This window comes from Orbicella faveolata, unplaced genomic scaffold (assembly GCF_042242905.1).
Source record: "Orbicella faveolata isolate gen_17 unplaced genomic scaffold, um_ofav_v1 contig_5, whole genome shotgun sequence".
Classification (NCBI taxonomy): domain Eukaryota; kingdom Metazoa; phylum Cnidaria; class Anthozoa; order Scleractinia; family Merulinidae; genus Orbicella; species Orbicella faveolata.
In genome coordinates, this window is record NW_028301580.1 from 21,324 (window position 1) to 27,575 (window position 6,252).

Here is a 6,252-nt window from a genome sequence, read left to right on the forward strand (position 1 = left end):
GTCGATCATTCGGTGGTCGTAAACTATTTTTTGGTCCGTGACAACTTCATTAAACGATTCAGAAAGGAGGAAAAACCTTAATTAAAACGAAACCCACGGCGCGTACAATTCTTTTGCACCTGCTGTGTTCTCCCTACATTTGCACCTGCCCACGGTGATTTGCCTAAAGCCAAGGCTAATTTCAGTCAGCAAGAAAAAGGTTCGTAATTGATACTTTTGGGAGTCACGAAGCGTGCTTGTCTGATACAGAGTTTGCAGGCGTGAGGCGTTACTTGTGAAACGAGAATTGAGACTTCCGTTTCCTGTCAATTTTCCCTTTCGACTGGCAAGTTCTAGGTACTGACTTTGGTAAACATAAAAAATGTTACCTAGTTTACCTGTAACTTGTTTTCTCAGTCCTAGCTGCTGGCTTTTCTCAGTCCTATTACGTTGTGCGTAAAATCATTGAAAAAAAAAAAAAACACAGCAACTTTTTCAGAATATCAGTATGCACTCCGTAATTTCTATCCATTATGATCTGCTGTTTGTTCCTTTAGTTGTAGCTCAAGCTAGGGCCCTGTCTCATGTAACAGCTCCTGACCTGGGAAAGTGATCTGTTCAACTTGATGGCTGAACAATATTCTAGCGATTTAAATTGTAAGTATAAGGCTCGCTAAACAAGACGGAAATGTACTAATACCCTGACTCAAAATCAGTTGCTAGTAAGCAGGTCGAAGTCTACTACAGCTAGTATCACAGCTGTGAACCAAGTTGATACACAAAGTTTTGCAAATCTTACGGAGGAAGTAAACATTTTTTTTTTCTTGCTGTCTCTGTTTTATTCCGTCACTTACATTTCTTTACATTACATTTTTTTGGTTCTTCTGAGGCTTCAATATCAAGAAAGCAAGCCGCGAGTTCATCTACTTCGGCTGCAGCACTCGGGAATGAATCGGAAGGAAAGCTTCTAATAATATTCGTAAACGTTCGTGTGGCCGTTGGATAAGTCTGAGAGAATCTTCGAAAATCGACTTCGGAAAGTGTTCTAAAATCTTCGGAAAATCGTCAAAAACGTCATTTTTGAAATACTTTGAAATAAGTGAAAGTTCAAAATTTGTCATTTAAAAGTTCACTGGTTTTATGTAAAGGGAACCAAATTATTTTGATTCTAAAGGCATCTCACGCTAGCTTCATATTGTCTTTTACAAAAAACGAACAGTTTCTCATTTCGCATTATTTATAACGGAGTCCTCGTGACCTTTAGGGAGGCGCGGTAGCCTCATGGTTATTGCGCTCGACTCCGGATCGAGCGGTCCGGGCTCGGCCCTGGCCGGGGACATTGTGTTGCGTTCTTGGGCAAGACACTTTACTCTCACAGTGCTTCTCTCCACCCAGGTGTATAAATGGGTACCGGTGAGTTTAATGCTGGGGGAAACTCTACGATGGAAAGCATCCAATCAAGGAGGAAGTAAAAATACTCGTAATCGCTTCATGCTAAAGAAACCGACGATAATCGCCGGCCTGGTGGGCCAACTGAGTCGTATACAGACTTTGGCTGTACCAACGTACCATTTTCTTTTCGATTTATGCCTTTTTTCATCCCCAGGAGTGAAGGCTCGAAACCAAAGATCCTCGCGTATGGATAAAAGCTACCTAAAAAACATGAGAGTGACATTTTTTTCTATTATTATTATTATTATTATTATTATTATTATTATTATCAATACAACATGAACTACAATAGGACAGTAAAAGGAGATAAAAAAGATAATACAGAAGATAATGATGTGTGTTACAAAAATACAAACAAAGAAGAATTACAAACTATTACAAAGTACAACATTTTGAGTAGGTACGTTGCAAAAAAAAAAGAAACAATTACTAAATTAAGAATTAATTAAATTAATTAACAACTTGACTAAGTAAGTAAAACGAAAACAACCTCAATAAAGTCTTTCCACTTTTTGTTGAAACTGCTATTTGTTGTGAAGTATTTAATTTGTTTTTAAGTAAAGAAGGAGAGCCGTCAAAGGGTACATCATCACTGTCTTGGATAGTGCAAAAGATATAATACTTGGCCACCAGGGTGACAGTTGAAAATGTCTTTTGATTCTGTGGACATTTTTATTAGTCCTGCTTATGATCAGAGTAAAGGACGGCGTACTCGCTTTACAAGGTGAGCTAAATAAGCTGGTCAAGATGATCCCAGTTTGACAAGACAGCAATCCACGCTAAATGTACCTTAAATTTGGGAATTACATTTCGATTCACTGTTTCGTATATATTTTTGGTTTCACAGAGGGTGGGTCAGTTGTCAGCAATACGCTGTTAAGTCCTGGATATCCAAACAGCTACCCAAACAATTTGGATTGTAATTACTCGGTACCTATTCCAGACGACATGGCGATGAAGATTTACTTTCACGATTTTGATGTGGAGTATCATCCAACATGCGAGTGATCGAACACGAACCTATTAAAAATGTTATGTCACGATATCCCTATAATTATATATTCTGATTTATATTAGCATATAGGTCTACTAACATTCTACCACGGATGCTGTTCGCTGATTGGCTACGCTACTCACTCTCTATTCTGTTGTAGATAGTGAGCAACCCAGCTGTGAGCGCTTGTTAACAAACTGGCGGCCGCTTCTTTGCGTTTTCGAAGTGTCTGTGAAGAGGATTTAGATAAAGTTTTGAACGAGTAGTGGATTTATACTAAAATAATTAGATGACAATTGATAAACGTGAAAAGGCACCTCATTTTCCCCTAAGATGCACCATATGCAACGTAACTCATTTTATTTTTCTGTTAATGAAGCTATGACTACTTGAAGATTACAAATGAGGAAGGTGAGACATTTGGTATGATATGTGGTTGGCGTTATTGGACAGACGTTGTTGTGACCGGTGACTTCGCCCTACTGATACTCCATTCAGATTCTGAGGTTCAGAAGAAAGGATTCAATATATCTTTCATTGTTGTTCCAAAACTTGGTGAGTACAATCAAAAAAGTCCTTTTTTACATTGGACACTTGATCTGATCGACTTTGTATAAGTTTGTCCCAAAAGAACGTCTGATGTAATGTACATAAAGTCTGGTTTTTACTACGACATTACCACAAGCACAAGTATAGGGGAATCCTTGTTTACAGTATTCGTCTCATTAGCATAAGCAATTCAGTTTCTGTTGGCGCTACAAATAAATCAGTTCTGAATATTGAAAGGTCATAGTACGATTAACTCCGCCAATGAATATGAGCCTGATGTATTGAATACTTTTTGTGCAACACAGGCTTAAAAACTCAAAACTTTACAAAGAATGTGTGATCTCATTAGCGCTTTTGTCACCCAGAAATTTTGCAGTTTTTGTTAGACCACTTTTCATTGAATATTGCACCCAAAGAGCTAAACATTTCACCGTGTATTTAAAAGTTTCAACAGCTCTTCTGCTTACTGGAGTCAATTCATATCTAACATGTTTCATATTGTAAGCAAAGCCGTATGCTAATGACTGAAAATGGAAATAATGACGTCAGCATGAACCCCCTATAAGCATAACTGGAGCGAGGACGCGCACAGCATAAGCATAAGAACAAGCAGAAAAGAACAAAAGTTTTTGTTCTTCTTGTCCTTGTGCTTATTCTTATTTCAGGTGAGAGCGCGCTGCTGTAAGCATAACATAAGCTTAAGTCCGCCATCTTGTTTTAGTGTATCGAGGAGGTAAGGAACCGAAAATAAGACAGTTATCCATTCTGCGCATGTCTACCTGCTTATGTTTGTATTGTGGGTGTCCTTACTACCGTTATACTTATGCCTTATGCTTGTAATTATGTCGTATAGTAATTAAAACCAGGCTTATTCATAAGTTTGTAAAATTGTCAACTTTTCCGATAGTGCCTGTTACAGACTTTATTGTCGTATGAACATTAATTTTATATTACTCTCCTGCGACATGCATGTATGATTACGTGTCTTGCAACAGGGAGGGAGAATCTTTTTCTTTTCATGTTTTTCTGCACCTCTGTCGTAATCATTCGAGAACATAACAAAATGATACCAAGATGCTTTAATTTATTGAAAGGAAAAAGAACTGGTGAAAGGTCACATGATCAAACCACCATAACACCAAGATGTTTCCGGAAAAGACACAAATTTTGACCACTGTAGCTTGAGTGTTGTTCAAGTTACGAAAGTTTGAGATCAACTCGGACAAAAGTGCCCTGCCCTTTTTATCGCCCATGCTAAACAGCGTTTACTTAACATTATTTCAGGGCCGTCTTAGTTTTCTGGTCGCCTCAAGTACAGCTAGCTCGAAATAAGCCGAACAGTACGATTATGCAAAAAGTGGAGGTTTACGTTAAGATTCAGTTTAATTTTGTAGAGAAGATAGAATGTGGTTCTGTTGTTTACCACACACTGACCAGTCCTGGTTACCCAAACGACTATCCACCAAACATGGATTGTAATTACTCGGTTCCCATTCCACTCGATATGGCGATGAAACTCTTTTTTTTCACGAATTTGATATGGAGTATGATTCAAAATGCGAGTAAGTGGAAAGATTACTGTCATTATGTTGAATATTATATTCTAATCAAACAGAGCTCGATATTTTATGTTGAATACATTATTGACCAGGCGCGAGGGCTCTACGGACATAATATAAACCTTGCGGTCTTGACAGTGTGACCAGTTCTCAGCTTCAGTTAAACTCTATCCAGACCCACACACAATTTTCTTATGTGTTTGGAATCTCTAGCGTAGGCTACGACGCTCCCTGGTTTTCCTTTTATTGAAGGATTCCTTGAGAAAGACAGGGCTTACTGGGGCTTGAACGATTCCATGTTTTGGCTTCTGGTATCATGTCAGGTTAACCGTTTTGGCAGTCAAACGCGTAAGGTCATGTTTGGGCTCTGAAATTCAACGAGCGTGTGCAGTAGTAATTGTCAGTTGATCATGCTTTAACGTACATCATCGAGTCATGATGTCGGCGGGACTTTGGAGAACACAAAAGCCAGAAGCACTCTTCAGCGCGCATAACCATAAATGGTCTTACTAATGATCAGGTTAGACTAGACTGAAATTATAAGTCACTTAAGTAAAATATCTGCGACTCTCTGTCCACATTCCTCTGCGTTGCATTTTTTTCTCTACTTTAAGATATGACAACCGTATTTAAAGATAACTAATGAGCACAACGAGGAATTTGGCGTTATCTGTGGTGAGCAACTTGGGGCAGACGTTATTGTAACTGGCAACTACGCCCAGCTTATATTCCTCTCAGACGCTGAGATACAGAAAGAAGGCTTCTTCATACCTTTCACTGCTGTCCCAAAGTCTGGTTAGTCGTGACTACTTTACCTAAATGGTACAAAATGCTGCCAGAGGGAAGAAGGATGTAAGGAGTGTCAATGCAGAGCAGGGTTGTTCCCATACAGAACTCAGGATCATCGGTAACAGTAACAAACAGGTCTGTTAAATTTTCGGATTACAGCACTCGGCTGCATGCAGCACTAAGCCTCATTACATTTTCATTGTTCTCTTACGGACGAAACTAACGCTCTTGTACAAGTACACCTGGTGTTTCCAGAAACCTCTCAAAGAAATTAAATAGCCTTGTTGCAAGTTTTCTAAATTCCAATATTACATAAGAAATAGAACATTCCAGAAGGTTTAAGTCACTCCTGAAAGGCTTCCGGTTCGATATTTTTAATAACAACTACAAGCCGTAATATTTGTGAAGGATTTTAATAAAGTATATTCTGCCCCCATGTGATTTCCAAAATGTTGAGCAAAGTTGTGCAGATAAAATATAGAAACGGTACCGTTAAAATCTGTGATTTTTTTATATAATATTAACTTCAAAAGATCGCAAATGACACTTGATGATTATAGGGAACTCTGAGAGAGAGAGAGAGAGAGAGAGAGAGAGAGAGAGAGAGAATTATTTGAGCTAAAAGGCATTAATTTGATATCTATAAACTATGTTCTCCTTTCCTTGATTTTCAGTCGCCACGTTATTCCCAAGAGCCTTCAGGAACTGCGATGTTGTCCAGTTCCCTTTTGTCTCTCATTACTTTTCCCTCCTCTGGCCTGTGACCATCTGCGAGTCGATTTCTTGGCATCTTTGCCTCGTCACCCACCTACAACGAAGATCACCAAACAATTGAGGAAAAATCATCGTCAAAGAAAAAAAATTAAAACTGATATTTAGGCTAGAAGTGGTATGTTTTATTATAGTCCCTTTCTGGTTAAGTTGTCAGGT

General features: G+C 38.6%; 1 pseudogene; it reads left to right on the forward strand.

Moving 5' to 3' along the window:
* Positions 1–1,709: 1,709 nt before the first annotated feature.
* Positions 1,710–4,813, forward strand: LOC149095603 (CUB and peptidase domain-containing protein 1-like; annotated as a pseudogene).
* The last annotated feature ends 1,439 nt before the right edge of the window (positions 4,814–6,252 follow it).